At 33.0% G+C, this 18,567-nt stretch overlaps 2 protein-coding genes and 3 long non-coding RNA genes across 8 annotated transcripts in view; all 5 read right to left on the minus strand.

The window, feature by feature from the left end:
* Positions 1 to 18,567, minus strand: part of LOC127700015 (receptor-type tyrosine-protein phosphatase alpha-like) — a 581,206-nt gene that overhangs the window by 451,897 nt on the left and 110,742 nt on the right. The gene's annotated exons all lie outside the window — the stretch shown is intronic.
* LOC127700008 (receptor-type tyrosine-protein phosphatase mu-like) overlaps positions 1 to 18,567 on the minus strand; it is a 293,046-nt gene that overhangs the window by 7,496 nt on the left and 266,983 nt on the right. The window lies entirely within an intron of this gene.
* On the minus strand, positions 1,140 to 16,256 carry LOC127700539 (uncharacterized). 3 transcript variants are annotated; one of them, XR_007981625.1, is made up of 3 exons: positions 15,980 to 16,256; positions 3,220 to 3,306; positions 1,140 to 1,864 (listed from the first exon to the last, which is right to left on the minus strand). It is a non-coding gene; the product is annotated as an uncharacterized LOC127700539 (long non-coding RNA). The 3 variants fall into 3 exon arrangements; XR_007981629.1 differs by lacking the exon at positions 15,980 to 16,256 and adding an exon at positions 11,712 to 11,984; XR_007981626.1 differs by lacking the exon at positions 15,980 to 16,256 and adding an exon at positions 7,406 to 7,677.
* LOC127700476 (uncharacterized) lies at positions 10,507 to 11,561 on the minus strand. The gene is made up of 2 exons (XR_007981587.1): positions 11,368 to 11,561; positions 10,507 to 10,647 (listed from the first exon to the last, which is right to left on the minus strand). It is a non-coding gene; the product is annotated as an uncharacterized LOC127700476 (long non-coding RNA).
* LOC127700524 (uncharacterized) lies at positions 14,771 to 15,669 on the minus strand. Its single transcript, XR_007981620.1, has 2 exons — positions 15,632 to 15,669; positions 14,771 to 14,911 (listed from the first exon to the last, which is right to left on the minus strand). It is a non-coding gene; the product is annotated as an uncharacterized LOC127700524 (long non-coding RNA).

Here is an 18,567-nt window from a genome sequence, read left to right on the forward strand (position 1 = left end):
TGTCAGTTTATTTTCGACTTATGAGTTTGAAAGACCCTTTCGTATCTTTTGCCTTTTAGCACTGATATATATATATATATATATATAAACGCCTAAAAAGTGTACACAACAACACCAATAACAAAAAAGGAACTATAAATGTAATTATTTATAAATATTTCGGATAACAGCTATCCTTCATCAGTAAATATGATTGTGATGTTGAATGAATCATATATCAGTCTACTTAAATTAAACTATAACAATCTTGAAATTTATACAATAAAAAAGTCAAACCGAACATCAGGTAAATATCCCTCGTGGGAAAAATCGTTGACTATTATTCAGACGTTTTATATATATATAAATATATATATATATATATTCACATTAGATTTTTACTCCTTAAGATTGTACTATTTGATTGCAATTTCAGATTCTGATGCGCACGAAGTGTTTTTTTAGAATTCGACATTGATTAGGTATCTAAAATACGCTAGACAAAGAGTAAACACTGGACACTTTTAATTTGCAAAACACTCATTTGCAAATCCGCCGCCGCCTCTCCTTAGACCTACAGTGTCGTGTATATAACCAAAATGTGCGGAATTACATGGGATTCAATAATTTCATTGCTTTTCTGCTGTTATTATTATATATATTTTGTAATTTGATTTAGAAAAACATGGGATTTTCAATATCCCATGGGATAAGGCAAATCCCATGGGATTGACCATTATCCCATGGGATTTTGGTTAAATCCCATAGGATTTTTTTGGGTCCCATGGGATAATTGTAGTCCCATGGGATATTTGTTGTCCCATGGGACAAATAAAATCCCATGGGACTATAATTATCCCATGGGATTTTTAATATCCCATGGGATAAAATAAAATCCTATGGAATTCAAATTATAAATATACAGTAATGTGTATGTTACAATGAATTCTGTTTGGTAGTAAAAAGTTTATAATATATATATGAGTGTATTTTGGTTTTTTTCATTTTGTCACAAACATGTTTTTAATTTGTTTATATGACAATAAAGATTATTATTATTTTGGAAAGTATAATACTATTTAAAGTCAAAAAATAAAATCCTTTTAACTGAAATAAAATGATGACATGTCTTATTAAAAGGAAAAAAATATTGATTTGAAATCTTTGTCTTGTTTGTTTTATTATGAAAAATAGAACTGAAAAAAATATTTCATATTCTGACTGAATAAATTGACAAAGCACAGTTAATAGTTTACTCTTTTCATGAGTTAAAATTTTCTTAGTTATAGTTCCATTGCAATACATGAATATGCAAACGATTTGAATCTTATACCTTTGTGGTGTTCTTAATATTATGTTTATATTTGCAAATTTATAAAATAAACACTTTTCCTGTTAAGTTTTAGTTTTCTTGTTTCAGCTTGCTATGAACAATTATTCAGTCCACTATATAAGAGTCAAGTAAATAAATTATTTCATCCACTAGAATATTTCTACAATTCTTAGACAAAACATTTTTGCAGTCTGTTCTTCAAAAATCTTCCTCCGTACATCTTTATTGGATGGAGCGATTTAAATGAGTAGACAAAGCAAGTTCATTTGGACAACAAAATACTAATATATTTTTTCATTCCTCCCTTCTTTCAATTGATAATTACGTTGTTGCATTTACATGATTAAGTTCTTGTGCATCTATGATCATGATGATATGACTCCTTTTTGTTTATAGTCATTATGATGAAATTTCCTCTTTCTTATGTAGGAAAAAAACACATTTCATTTCAAATTAATAAAAAAGTCACACTATGTAGAAAAATATCAACTTTAAGTTTTCTGTTTAGTATTGACTTGTTGAATGATGATCATGAAAACCAAGATGTCTGACCTACAAATACACAAAACTCAAAAATTATAAATGAAGAGAAATACAGCAATAAAATGACTATTTTATCATGTATATGTACATTTTGATAAAACTTTCATTTGAATATTTAAAATTGTAAGAACTCTTATTTCAGTGCTTTGTGTCTATGGTTTTTATATTAGTTGTTTTTGTGCCTTGTTGCAGTCTTTTGAGTTAAGCCAATTGCAACAAATGTTTACAGTTTGTTCAAATGCTGTGCTGTTATTAAAACCACTGTCCCAGGTTAGGGGTGGGTTGGGTGCTCATAAAATGTTTATTTTATTAGTTGATATTTGCTTTGAATTAGCTGTCAGTAACTGTGAGTACTAATAGATCTGTATGTTGAGTCTTTTTTGTTAAAGGGAAAGAATAAATTTCCAGCCACATCCGGTCTGTGTTTTTGGTAGCTGTTTTTTCTGCTTTGTTGCATTCTAATGAGTTAATAAAATTGAAAATGAAAACGGGAATCTATCAAAATAACCTGACCAAAGAGCAGAAAAAAACCCTTTTCAACTGATTTTATAGTTTTTATATTTTTATATTGAACTGACACTTACACCACTGTCCTTAATAAGGGGAGGATTTGGCGCCAGCAAACATGTAAAACCATGCCACATTTTGTAAGTGGCTGTGCCAAGTCAGGGGCCTGTTATTCAGTGGTTGTCAATTGTTGCTATATATCATATTTGTTTTTTGTTTTTTGTTTTTTGTTTTGTGCAAAAATCAGGCACTTAGCTTTCGCCTTTGTGGTGTTTCCCCAAGCATGTTTAGCATGGATAGACACCATGCCTTTTTTGAATTGTTTTACATTTGTTATTTCATGGCCTTTTATAGATTACTATGCAGTATAGGGTTTGATCATTGTCGAAGGCTGTACAGTGAACTAATTTTGTTAAATTTAATGTCATTTGATCTCTATTGGAGAAAAGTCTCAATGGCAATCGTACCGCTTCTTATCTTTATATTAACCATGCCATATTTTGCCTGTCCAACATCAAGAGCCTGTACATAGTTCAGTGGTTGATGTTGGTTCACGTCCGTCATACTTGTTTTTTCATAACTTGTTTTTTTTTATAAATTAGTCTGGTTTATTTGAAGTTTGAATTGATGTTTTGTTCCAAATTTTGTTTGTGGGGTCTTTTATAGATGACTATATCATGTATAGGGTATGGGTTTTCTCATTATTTACAGGTCATCATTGGCCTCTAATAAGTAATTGCATTGCTCACATCCACTTAATTGAGCTCTGGTGGATAGTTTTCTCATTTATCATACCACATCTTATTTTCATAATAATCATTATTCAAGGGCAATAACTTTTATAGAAGTTGACTTACCATTTAGGCTTTGTTGACGTCTGTAAATCTATTTTTGTTGATAATTTCTTTTGTTTATAGTTTCCCTTTATCTTTTATGTTCTTGCCCTACACATAAAAGGGTAAACATTATCATTTAATGACAATAACTACTATTAGATAATTAGTACTAGTAGGCAACTGACAATTTTGGATCATTTGTATATCTTGTCTTACTCATCATTTTTGCTGTTTAATATTATCAATATTCTATGAAATTGAGGTCACAGTAATATTAACCTTGGCAGACAGACATCTTATTTTTATATGACCACTTGCAGTCATTCCATACACCAACAAATAGACATATGCTTATAATATCTGATAAAATGAAACAAGAGTGCACACGCTGAAATGTCTCGCCTTCTTTACTAGTCACTGATATTATGTTGATAGTCCTAAATAAAAAGCTTTATTACAACTGTCACATAAACTTAACATTAACCAAGAAAACTAAACATTGACCAATGAACCATGAAAATGAGGTCAAGGTCAGATGACCCATGCCAGGCAGGCATGTACAGCTAACAATTCTTCCATACAACAAATATAGTTGACCTATTGCTTATAGTTCAAGAAAAACAGACCAAAACACAAAAACTTAACACTGACCAATGAACTGTGAAAATGAGGTCAAGGTCAAATAAAACCTGTGCGACTGACATATAGATCATAAAATATTTCCATACACCAAATATAGTTGACCTATTGCATATAGTATTAGAAAAAAAGACCAAAACTCAAAATCTTAACTTTGACCACTGAACCATGAAAATGAGGTCAAGGTCAAATAACACCTGCCAGCTAGACATGTACACCTTACAATCATTCCATACACCAAATATAGTAGACCTATTGCATACAGTATAAGAAAAACAGACCAAAACACAAAAACTTAACTATAACCACTGAACCATGAAAATGAGGTCAAGGTCAGATGACACCTGCCAGTTGGACATGTACACCTTACAGTCCTTCCATACACAGAATATACTTGACCTATTGCTTATAGTATCTGAGATATGGACTTGACCACGAAAACTTAACCTTGTTCACTGATCCATGAAATGAGGTCGAGGTCAAGTAAAAACTGTCTGACGGGCATGAGGACCTTGCAAGGTACGCACATACCAAATATAGTTATCCTACTACTTATAATAAGAGCGAATTTAACATTACAAAAAATGTTAACTTTTTTTCAAGTAGTCACTGAACCATGAAAATGAGGTCAAGGACATTGGACATGTGACTGACGGAAACTTCGTAACATGAGGCATCCATATACAAAGTATGAAGCATCCAGTTCTTCCACCTCCTAAAATATAAAGCTTTTAAGAAGTTAGCTAACGCCGCCGTCGCCGGATCACTATCCCTATGTCGAGCTTTCTGCGACAAAAGTCGCAGGCTCGACAAAAACCAAGAAAACTTAGCATTGACCAAAGAACCATAAAATGCGGTCATGGTTATATGAATCTGCCAGATTTTTTTTTGTATTAAAAAAGATAATGACAACGCTATCTGTAGATGCACGTGAAGTCGTCAAAATTCTTTAATTATCAAATGTAATTTGTACACTAGTCTCTCATCCTTAGTGAATGGAGTATTGGATAGAATTGTATGTATGGTCAAAAAGGGGACGTTAACTCTGATGGCTAGTGAAGAGAGAATGCCACGCTCTTTGCACGTTAAGAACACTTGCAACAACTCTTTGAGGGGTCCGTAGGTGGTCTGCTGAAAGGCAAAATTTCTATCCCTATCCATCAAACCTCATTTACCTATCTCCGCTAGGCGTCGCTAGGTAAACTCAATTTGCGACAGTAAAATCTACGTTGTACGAAGGCCACGCTTGAAATACAATACAGTTATCTCCTAATTTTCTAATGGCACTTTCAAATTTTCAGACCTTCATCCTGGACGACCCCTATTACAGGACCTAATGGCTACCTGTATTTATTGTAAATTTTTTTTTTCCTGAACATGCATAACTATTTGCCACTGGACATCAAGTTAGCAATCAATCAATCAACTAGCTTTCAGTAACTTCGAGTATTCTCAGATCTACATGTAATGACCATAGTTATTCCTAAGCAGGTAGGGATTATACAGTAGAGGATATCAGAAAATATGAATTTCTTGAACTTTGTCATGATAGTATGAACAGAACGTGACTTCTGCATTGGGCATCAACTGTGTGTGAGTGTCAAAACATGGATGGTCAATGTGTAGCCCAAAGGATAGTTTTATTATATATAGTAGTCTCAGTTTTTACGTGCCTATTCTTTTAATTAAGGATCGTCTATTATATACTATCAATTAACGTATATATCAATCACCTCAATCAGAAAGGAATAGATGTGAAAATACTAAATAGGATGTACTGCTTAATTAAAGTGCTACACTGATCTACGCTGGGCAATGCATATTGTAAATAATTTTTTTTTTTTTAGATTTCCGATCATACTGCTCTAATTCACCAATTTTTTATAATTCTTCGAACTTTTCTTCATGTATATTCATGATATTATCATGATAAAATAACCATTAAATTTAATATTTTTTGTACACAAAATTCTGCAAATAAAATGCTGAAAACCGTTTGTGCCTACAGTTGATTGGATACCTAGCTATGCCCCTGTTGCACACCTTACAATTGTTACATCCGCCAAATATAATTTACCTGTTGCTTAAAGCATATGATAAACTGACAAAACAATGCAAACTTTTCATTGACCAATGAACCATGAAAATGAGGTCAAGGTCATATAAAACATGCCAGACAGACATGTGCATCTTGCAATCATTCCATTCACCAAATATAGGGGCCTTATTGCTAAAAGTATCCGAAAAAAAGACCAAACCACAAAAACTAAACATTGTCCAATGTACTATGAAAATAAAGTCAAGGTAAGATGAAACTTCTCAGTCAGACATATGCACCTTACAATCATTCCATACACCAAATATCATGAATATAGTTGACCTATTGCTAGTTTGAAAATAAGAAAATAGAAAAACTGACCAAAAAACAAAAAAATAACATTGAGCAATGAACTATAAAAATGAGGTCAAGGTCGAATTAAACATGCCAGACTAACATACATCCTTAAAAATTTTCATACACCAAATATACTTGACATGTTGCATACAGTATTAGAAAAACTGGACATTTTTACCTCGGAATAGTGATGTCATGGACTAGGAAAATTAGTCTGGGGACATAAATTACTGACATCGGACTATATATATATACTAGTACATGTAAATTCTGTATCCATGGACTTTTAATACTACATGTAGTTATATTTGTCTGACCAGACAATTTTCATGATTTTTACAAGGACTAATTTATCTCTTACACTAGTTCTCAGAGAGGCATGTCACCTTACCTTGACACATTATTCTGACTCTGAACAAACCAGTATTTGCTCTTACTCCTTAATAATACTGCGTGCTTAGGGGAGAAGCAGCAAATACCAACTTTAAAGTCTTTGGTTTTACCCGGTTGGGTTTCAAAATAAACAACCTTCTGCACTTGAGGTGAACACGCTACCACGAGAACAGGCAGTATAATATAAGGAGTTTACCCAAGATTTAAAATGAACAGTAGATTGTTTTTCAACATTCTGAACATTTCTACCCTTGTCAGATATTGTCTATCTATTTTGGCCTATTGTAGCTTATTACGCAGTTTGGCTTTTTAGCCCATTGTTGAAATCTGTACGGTGACCTATATAGTTGTTAACTTCTACGTCTTTAGTTTCTGTTGAAGAGCCGTCACATTGGCAATGATACTATATTTGTATATATTTTTGTCATGTAGGTGTAAGGAGACAACCTCTTGATTTTCTGGTGGGATAAAAAGGGGAGACAGATTTTTTATCACCTGGCCTGGTTAGTTTTTCAGGGTTCGTAAGGATAGAAAACCCGGCAAATTGTAACAAACCCCTGTGGTACGACCATATTTGCCAAAATATTAGTCCAAATAATAATGACGTCTTGCAAGGCTATTTTAACTTTTTTTTATGCAGATAGATAGATACTTGTTTGGGGAAGAGGTGATTAACCGAACCAGTATTCAATCTAAATCAGTGAACTGAATTATTGTCTTTTGCAGTAGTCCGAGTCGACATCTGTAACTAATCATGCAAATTGATAGTCAACAGTATACCTTTTTCAGAATGTCAGCTTACAACAAAGAATCACTGGTGATAGGGGAGTGTAACCGATAAATTGATCCTGAATCAGATAAGATTTTCCCAGTAACGGAGAACCCCTTTCTTTCAGTGAATATAAATAGTGACGGGGGTCTCACAAATAAATATAAATCTGAATTACAGGAACATCGATTAGCAAAGTAAACTTACATATCAATCTCGAAGTTATTTACGGTAAAGACAGACTGTGCTCCTGAATTAAGGTATTATACATTTGTGTATTTTACTCGGGGGGGGGGGGGGGGGGGGTCATTTCCTATATACAAGGTGATAGGACGTGCCGCTAGAATAGGTCACTTTTTCCAGCTTGAAAATATGGGAATAGGTGGGGAAAACATCAGAAATATATGATTAGGTCGATAAAGTTCCAATTACTTGTATATGAAAAGCCCTGTCATTTAATCACAGCCAAAAGTCTCGCCGTAAGTAAACATTATACATTGAATCTTAGTCTTAAAATATTCCACGTTTCCAACACACTCCACGAAACCCAATCAATATGGGAAAAGGTTACAATTTTACCCACGCAATATATGAAAAGGTATACATTTTTACTGAGACTACTATAACACACTGACACTTAACACAGAGATTGGTCACTATAGATTTATCGGATTATCTGCGTCTCCGGTAGTTAGCTACGTTATTTTAACGTAGTTTCGTATTCGACCGTAGCAGACGACATATATCATCTATCACTGAGAATACTATAACAGTATCGGATATTATTATTTTTCTTTTAAAAATAATTTAAAAACAAAATTGAATTAATAAAAAAAAAAAAGAATATAGTTTTTATCTTTCAAATCTGAGACTACTATATGTGTTATAGTAGTCTCAGTTCAAATGCAGTTATCTCTATTCATATTTAAATTTTTGTTTTCAATCATTAATAATTTGTTAATAGTTTGTTATTATGCGGCCACTCTTGAAAATGTGAATGTGATTAATCTTATCAATCTTACAGTTACATTGTTTTGCTACACGTCCGTTAATTGTATCTAATATACAAATATTTTACCTGTAAAGACAGGTAGTCTCAAAAGCATGGGAGATGAATTTTGTTTCACAGTTGGGTGCCCAAGGTACACGAGGCTCCGTTTATTGCAGTAAACTTTTATTCTATACTTGTAAGGTATTTCACTGCTCAGTGCCCAATATACATGTTTATTGTAGTAAACCTTGTCAAATATCGTTGGTGCACTTGTGGTAGGATTCAGGAGGGTGTGGATGGGGTTTTATAGAATGGAGAAATAGGGGCAAAAAAGGTATAGAATGGAGAAAAATGGACCGACAAATAAAGAATAGAGAAGAGAAAATAATAAGTTATTAAGATTTAAAGAATAGAGAAAAATGGCATAGAAATTATAGGAAATAAAGAACCCCCATCCAGACCCTCATTCAGATTATCCAACGTAAATTTTTTTTTTCAAACAAGTTTCAACCCCCCACCCACTTTTTTAAATTTTCGTCTGATAATTAGGTCAAGTTTTTGCAAACAATGTAATAAGCGGCGATCACAGAAGAGAGAAAAAATTTCATTAAAGGTAAATGAGTAATTTTCCTTACGTAACAGATCAGCAAAGAGGTTATAACTGCAATGGATACATAAAGCAAACATAAGCCCTACAAATTATATATATGTTCCCAAAATATCGCTGGCATTTTCATTTTTCAATTCACAATGTCCAGTAACATTGATTTTTTATCTTGGGATGATAGTGATCTCAATCTTGATCTTTTACGTGGTGAATATACTGCATCAGATTTTGAATCTGAGGATGACTATACGTCCCTGCTGCAAAGACTGCAAAAACTACAAAAACTCCAAAAGAAGCATCAACCGCAAGTACATGTAAATCAGAACGAAGAAGCTTCAAAATTATGTGACTGAATAATCAAATTATCTCTATGTTAACATAAATAGAACCACATTAGGGTAATTTACGATGACATTTTTTCAACACCAGAAATATGTGCCCTCTTTCAAAATCCCAGACAAGAAATTTTGTGCTTCAATACAGAGCCGTAAAGTTTTTGAAAATTTGAATATTGTCTATTGTTAAAGTGTCGTATGTTTTAGTTATATCGCTATGCTTTTTGTAACCCTAATAATTGAGCAACTCAGATGAAAAGAGTTGTGATTTGCTTTAGTTTTTTTAGCCACAGCAAATATAAATGTGCTTGTTCAATGTTTGGTGACAAACCATGTTAATTGTTGTCTGCATGATGCTTTGTAAAAAGGTTTCCTATAACATTTTTTTGTTGGGTAACTGCTGACAGTTTACCATGTGAAAATTCTGAGAAGCCAAAAATAATGCGAAATGTATAAATAAGTAGCAATGTCAGATCTAAACAAGAATGTTAAATATGATAGCATATATTGATATCACCTTTCTGTAAATTCAACTTCGATTCACAACTGCTTGTCAGTGGCAAATATTTCATGTACAGTCAGCCTGATTAAACCGAAATGAACTATTTTCAAATTATGTTTAAAGTTTGTTTTTATGTTATGTCGTTACACCAATGTCCCATGCTAGTGGTGGTGATGAGCGCCTAAAAATATTTAACATTGTCATTCTTTATGTGCCCGTCTCAAGTCAGGAGCCTGTAATTCAGTGGATGCTGTTGGTTCATGTCCGTCATATTTGAATTTTCGTAAATTGCTTTGTTATTGTAGACACTTCGTTTTCTCTAGTGAATTGTTATATATTTTCCATGTCGGGGACTTTTGAAGCTGACTGCACGTTATAGGTTTTCTCATTGTTGAAGGTAATTACGGTGCATTCCAATAACTTACATCCACTTCATTGAACTTCATTTGGACTAAAGGAGTTGTCTGATGATCATTAGCAAAATTATATAAAAATCTCCTTAAAGTTTGCTTCAAGTGGCTATTCCTTTAATATATATATATATATATAAAGATGTGTGGTTACTTGTTTTTTTTTTTCTTTCATTGAACTGTTATCCAAACTGAGCGTGTTACACAATGTAGTGAATTTCTGCATTCCTGTCTTAGTTTTAATGTATATAATAATAAAAATGTATATTCAAAGACTTAAATATTTATTTCTCCATGTAAGACAAGCATGACAAATTCAATGAAATTAAAAAAAATACTAAAAAAAGTCATTTTCTCCTGTAGTATTTCTCCCTTCTTCTAATGCGTGATTTCTTTCTGGGGGTATTCCTACAATAAAGAATATATTATAAATAAAAAGAAATAATGTTTGTCAAGTTTATAGCATAGGCAATTCATTAATTTTTAAGACAGTAATCTGAGACTTGAGACTCAGCAGTAATTGACCAATCATGTCAATATGGATCAAAATAGTTAAACTGATAAAGGATGCAGACCAAAGGTGCATGTACTTTTTACATCATGTTTGGGTCAATTATTTAAAAAACATACGTCTATTTAGGAACTCATGATGTACTGGTATTTCACATGGTGACACATTTTCATTGCATAATATTATTATACTAGCATGTATAGACTGCATATATATTATCAAGGGAACCAAATATAAATCTGAATTTCTTTCACTAACAATACAAATTCACCTATCATACCTCATGTTTTGTGTGTGCAACTTGTCTCGTGTGTTTCTCAGTTCTGCAGCGGGAACTTACTGATACAGAAAAATTGGAATTTCATATAATTACAAATTTTACATCATTACATCGGTTAATTACTAAGGCTTGCACATACATTATCCGGAAAACAGATTGTTCATCTGAATGTAAGTTATGGGTGAGTTGCTCATTGACCCTGTCCCACGGACTGGTAATAACTCGAGGTTACTTTCCGGTTTGGTCGGTAAATTCAAGTCTATAACTGCACTTATTTTATTTAAAGTGCTTATAAACCAACATTTATGAACATTTCAAATCTTATATTCACACTTACCGGAACATAACACTCTTTATAAATCCACATTTGTTAATTATTATTTTCTCTTTCGCTGTCAAAAATGGCGGTCGAATCCTTCTTGTCAATCATTGCGAGTCACGTGCCGAGTCACGTGATCGAAGACTTACAATTAATTACTATTTGACTGGTCAGTACGGGAAGTGACCAATCTCTGTGTTATAGTAGTCTCAGATTTTTAAGATCTAAATTATATGAAAAGGGTGGGGTAACAGAACCCAAGCGACACCCCCTATCAATTAAGTGAACTGAATTATTGTCTTTTGCAGTAGTCCGAGTCGACATCTGTAACTAATCATGCAAATTGATAGTCAACAGTATACCTTTTTCAGAATGTCAGCTTACAACAAAGAATCACTGGTGATAGGGGAGTGTAACCGATAAATTTATCCTGAATCAGATAAGATTTTCCCAGTAACGGAGAACCCCTTTCTTTCAGTGAATATAAATAGTGACGGGGGTCTCACAAATAAATATAAATCTGAATTACAGGAACATCGATTAGCAAAGTAAACTTACATATTAATCTCGAAGTTATTTACGGTAAAGACAGACTGTGCTCCTGAATTAAGGTATTATACATTTGTGTATTTTACTCGGGGGGGGGGGGGGGGGGGTCATTTCCTATATACAAGGTGATAGGACGTGCCGCTAGAATAGGTCACTTTTTCCAGCTTGAAAATATGGGAATAGGTGGGGAAAACATCAGAAATATATGATTAGGTCGATAAAGTTCCAATTACTTGTATATGAAAAGCCCTGTCATTTAATCACAGCCAAAAGTCTCGCCGTAAGTAAACATTATACATTGAATCTTAGTCTTAAAATATTCCACGTTTCCAACACACTCCACGAAACCCAATCAATATGGGAAAAGGTTACAATTTTACCCACGCAATATATGAAAAGGTATACATTTTTACTGAGACTACTATAACACACTGACACTTAACACAGAGATTGGTCACTATAGATTTATCGGATTATCTGAGTCTCCGGTAGTTAGCTACGTTATTTTAACGTAGTTTCGTATTCGACCGTAGCAGACGACATATATCACCTATCACTGAGAATACTATAACAGTATCGGATATTATTATTTTTCTTTTAAAAATAATTTAAAAACAAAATTGAATTAATAAAAAAAAAAAAAGAATATAGTTTTTATCTTTCAAATGCAGTTATCTCTATTCATATTTAAATTTTTGTTTTCAATCATTAATAATTTGTTAATAGTTTGTTATTATGCGGCCACTCTTGAAAATGTGAATGTGATTAATCTTATCAATCTTACAGTTACATTGTTTTGCTACACGTCCGTTAATTGTATCTAATATACAAATATTTTACCTGTAAAGACAGGTAGTCTCAAAAGCATGGGAGATGAATTTTGTTTCACAGCTGGGTGCCCAAGGTACACGAGGCTCCGTTTATTGCAGTAAACTTTTATTCTATACTTGTAAGGTATTTCACTGCTGAGTGCCCAATATACATGTTTATTGTAGTAAACCTTGTGAAATATCGTTGGTGCACTTGTGGTAGGATTCAGGAGGGTGTGGATGGGGTTTTATAGAATGGAGAAATAGGGGCAAAAAAGGTATAGAATGGAGAAAAATGGACCGACAAATAAAGAATAGAGAAGAGAAAATAATAAGTTATTAAGATTTAAAGAATAGAGAAAAATGGCATAGAAATTATAGGAAATAAAGAACCCCCATCCAGACCCTCATTCAGATTATCCAACGTAAATTTTTTTTTTCAAACAAGTTTCAACCCCCCTACCACTTTTTTAAATTTTCGTCTGATAATTAGGTCAAGTTTTTGCAAACAATGTAATAAGCGGCGATCACAGAAGAGAGAAAAAATTTCATTAAAGTTAAATGAGTAATTTTCCTTACGTAACAGATCAGCAAAGAGGTTATAACTGCAATGGATACATAAAGCAAACATAAGCCCTACAAATTATATATATGTTCCCAAAATATCGCTGGCATTTTCATTTTTCAATTCACAATGTCCAGTAACATTGATTTTTTATCTTGGGATGATAGTGATCTCAATCTTGATCTTTTACGTGGTGAATATACTGCATCAGATTTTGAATCGGAGGATGACTATACGTCCCTGCTGCAAAGACTGCAAAAACTACAAAAACTCCAAAAGAAGCATCAACCGCAAGTACATGTAAATCAGAACGAAGAAGCTTCAAAATTATGTGACTGAATAATCAAATTATCTCTATGTTAACATAAATAGAACCACATTAGGGTAATTTACGATGACATTTTTTCAACACCAGAAAAATGTGCCCTCTTTCAAAATCCCAGACAAGAAATTTTGTGCTTCAATACAGAGCCGTAAAGTTTTTGAAAATTTGAATATTGTCTATTGTTAAAGTGTCGTATGTTTTAGTTATATCGCTATGCTTTTTGTAACCCTAATAATTGAGCAACTCAGATGAAAAGAGTTGTGATTTGCTTTAGTTTTTTTAGCCACAGCAAATATAAATGTGCTTGTTCAATGTTTGGTGACAAACCATGTTAATTGTTGTCTGCATGATGCTTTGTAAAAAGGTTTCCTATAACATTTTTTTGTTGGGTAACTGCTGACAGTTTACCATGTGAAAATTCTGAGAAGCCAAAAATAATGCGAAATGTATAAATAAGTAGCAATGTCAGATCTAAACAAGAATGTTAAATATGATAGCATATATTGATATCACCTTTCTGTAAATTCAACTTCGATTCACAACTGCTTGTCAGTGGCAAATATTTCATGTACAGTCAGCCTGATTAAACCAAAATGAACTATTTTCAAATTATGTTTAAAGTTTGTTTTTATGTTATGTCGTTACACCAATGTCCCATGCTAGTGGTGGTGATTAGCGCCTAAAAATATTTAACATTGTCATTCTTTATGTGCCCGTCTCAAGTCAGGAGCCTGTAATTCAGTGGATGCTGTTGGTTCATGTCCGTCATATTTGAATTTTCGTAAATTGCTTTGTTATTGTAGACACTTCGTTTTCTCTAGTGAATTGTTATATATTTTCCATGTCGGGGACTTTTGAAGCTGACTGCACGTTATAGGTTTTCTCATTGTTGAAGGTAATTACGGTGCATTCCAATAACTTACATCCACTTCATTGAACTTCATTTGGACTAAAGGAGTTGTCTGATGATCATTAGCAAAATTATATAAAAATCTCCTTAAAGTTTGCTTCAAGTGGCTATTCCTTTAATATATATATATATATATAAAGATGTGTGGTTACTTGTTTTTTTTTCTTTCATTGAACTGTTATCCAAACTGAGCGTGTTACACAATGTAGTGAATTTCTGCATTCCTGTCTTAGTTTTAATGTATATAATAATAAAAATGTATATTCAAAGACTTAAATATTTATTTCTCCATGTAAGACAAGCATGACAAATTCAATGAAATTAAAAAAAATACTAAAAAAAGTCATTTTCTCCTGTAGTACTTCTCCCTTCTTCTAACGTGTGATTTCTTTCTGGGGGTATTCCTACAATAAAGAATATATTATAAATAAAAAGAAATAATGTTTGTCAAGTTTATAGCATAGGCAATTCATTAATTTTTAAGACAGTAATCTGAGACTTGAGACTCAGCAGTAATTGACCAATCATGTCAATATGGATCAAAATAGTTAAACTGATAAAGGATGCAGACCAAAGGTGCATGTACTTTTTACATCATGTTTGGGTCAATTATTTAAAAAACATACGTCTATTTAGGAACTCATGATGTACTGGTATTTCACATGGTGACACATTTTCATTGCATAATATTATTATACTAGCATGTATAAACTGCATATATATTATCAAGGGAACCAAATATAAATCTGAATTTCTTTCACTAACAATACAAATTCACCTATCATACCTCATGTTGTGTGTGTGCAACTTGTCTCGTGTGTTTCTCAGTTCTGCAGCGGGAACTTACTGATACAGAAAAATTGGAATTTCATATAATTTCAAATTTTACATCATTACATCGGTTAATTACTAAGGCTTGCACATACATTATCCGGAAAACAGATTGTTCATCTGAATGTAAGTTATGGGTGAATTGCTCATTGACCCTGTCCCACGGACTGGTAATAACTCGAGGTTACTTTCCGGTTTGGTCGGTAAATTCAAGTCTATAACTGCACTTATTTTATTTAAAGTGCTTATAAACCAACATTTATGAACATGTCAAATCTTATATTCACACTTACCGGAACATAACACTCTTTATAAATCCACATTTGTTAATAATTATTTTCTCTTTCGCTGTCAAAAATTGCGGTCGAATCCTTCTTGTCAATCATTGCGAGTCACGTGCCGAGTCACGTGATCGAAGACTTACAATTAATTACTATTTGACTGGTCAGTACGGGAAGTGACCAATCTCTGTGTTATAGTAGTCTCAGATTTTTAAGATCTAAATTATATGAAAAGGGTGGGGTAACAGAACCCAAGCGACACCCCCTATCAATTAAGTGAACTGAATTATTGTCTTTTGCAGTAGTCCGAGTCGACATCTGTAACTAATCATGCAAATTCAGTGATAGTCAACAGTATACCTTTTTCAGAATGTCAGCTTACAACAAAGAATCACTGGTGATAGGGGAGTGTAACCGATAAATTGATCCTGAATCAGATAAGATTTTCCCAGTAACGGAGAACCCCTTTCTTTCAGTGAATATAAATAGTGACGGGGGTCTCACAAATAAATATAAATCTGAATTACAGGAACATCGATTAGCAAAGTAAACTTACATATTAATCTCGAAGTTATTTACGGTAAAGACAGACTGTGCTCCTGAATTAAGGTATTATACATTTGTGTATTTTACTCGGGGGGGGGGGGGTCATTTCCTATATACAAGGTGATAGGACGTGCCGCTAGAATAGGTCACTTTTTCCAGCTTGAAAATATGGAAATAGGTGGGGAAAACATCAGAAATATATGATTAGGTCGATAGAGTTCCAATTACTTGTATATGAAAAGCCCTGTCATTTTTTCACAGCCAAAAGTCTCGCCGTAAGTAAACATTATACATTGAATCTTAGCCTTAAAATATTCCACGTTTCCAACACACTCCACGAAACCCAATCAATATGGGAAAAGGTTACAATTTTACCCACGCAATATATGAAAAGGTATACATTTTTAAGATCTAAATTATATGAAAAGGGTGGGGTAACAGAACCAAAGCGACACCCCCTATCAATTAAGAATTGAAGTGCCCTCCCCCCCCCCCCCCCCCCCCCCCAGGTATTCTACTGCTACAAGATATTTGATTTCACGCACCAGTTGCTGAGCAGAGAACCATACTTTCAAGCCAGGGACAGTCTATACTAACAGTTAGTATAGAGAGTCCCTGTAAAAAGGCAGGCAAATCCTAACAGTACTGTAACTTAATGATACATGTATGTCAAGTTACAGCACCTCACCCAGCACAGTTAGCACACTGGTGTGTGTCAATCTTATAATATAAAACTGCGTAGGTTCATATCGTTTTTTCGGATATCTTTTAGGACCGTTGTCAACATGGTCAAATCCGACCTGCCACTTTGCAACCTGACCTGCAAAAATATAATTCGACTAAAACAATGCCAGTCATAATTGCTTTTTGAGACTGGGCGACTGAAAAAGTTTTAGAATGTGACCTTGTGACCCTACTTGGAATTCTCCATTCATCGGCGTGTGTCGGTGTGGCTAAAAAGGGGGCGTTGTTTTTTTTTCTTGGGACAAAAAATTATTTCTATCTTTATTAAAAAAAAATCAAGACCAATCATAACTTGAACTTTTTTTTCAAAACTCAGTGTCGTATTTTATTGTTTTCCCAACAATTTTTAATAAAAGCTTAAAATGTTTGTTTCACTTCCCTCCGACTTCCCTCCTGATTTGTTTTCTTAAGAAATTATAGAATCAGTAAATGGATATATATAAATATATGTCTGTGGTCACCGTAATGCATTTAGGAAAGAAATTCCAGCATGCATCATCAAATAATTCATGTGTATTTGTGACATCAACATAATTGAAACATTATATTATATCCCAGTAATTATGTAAATCATTTTGATTTACAATTATATATGTCTGGGACTTATGCATGTATATATCTCACAGGCACTTGTCTCAGAAAAAAAAAAAATCCTCTATACTTTAATAAAGGTATATAAGAAATAAAATTCTGAGTGCCTGTGATATATCTGTCAGTCCCAGAATAATAAATATAATTGTATCTTGATCTTTGGAAAAATCCGATTATTAAATTGTTAAATTCTTTTACTTCACAATTATGTCAAAGTATATTTTTATAAGTTTTAAATTTTAAAGTTAAAATGAATATTCCGTTTTGATCTGAGGAAAAACTTTTTAAACTGTAATGACATGGTCAGTAAACTGACTTGTTGCATGGCTGATTACAGGTAATTAAAGCATGCAGTAATTTTCCATTACGACAGTGCGTGTACCCTGGGTTGTGTATAACGTATTAGAAATACCATAGTTTTCTAGAGAACATCCTGTCTATGTGTAATACAGATTGATGACATTACACAAAATTTCTTTCGTTAAATGTAGTTAAGTATCTGTGTCCATTTCCTATTGTTACACTACAAATTTTTCGAAGAAAAAATGTTAAAATAAAAAAAAAAATCATTTATATAAAATAAAGAAGAAAAAAAGTAGCAAATAAACTTATGTAACTACGCATTGAGTAAACATAATTTCACTTTACATGTACAAACCCTTGAGAAAACGTGTATATAGATGTGTTTAAAAAGGCCAATTCCCAGTGGATTTATTTCACACTAGGACCACAGGCACTCGTCTCAGAATTTTGTTTCCTATATACCTTAATATAACATTAAAAGTATATAGGAAAAAAAAATTCTGAGACAAGTGCCTGTGACTAGGACCTAAGATAACTAGAACTAAGTTCATTGGAAAGTCTTTTTGTCTGATACATGTATACCTATAGATAATGTACATAATTAAAAACAGCTTCAAATATATGCCTATAAATTAACGGTACGTCTAAAAACTGCTCAGGACTCCTGAGTGCAGACAGGACATAAAAAGTAACTCAGGACATGTATATATGTTTTAGTGAGCGTTGAAGGTATACATTCGATAGATAATTTAATTTTTGATCTT

The sequence above is a fragment of the Mytilus californianus genome, unplaced genomic scaffold, assembly GCF_021869535.1.
Source record: "Mytilus californianus isolate M0D057914Y unplaced genomic scaffold, xbMytCali1.0.p SCAF_1, whole genome shotgun sequence".
In the NCBI taxonomy this organism is placed as follows: Eukaryota; Metazoa; Mollusca; class Bivalvia; order Mytilida; family Mytilidae; genus Mytilus; species Mytilus californianus.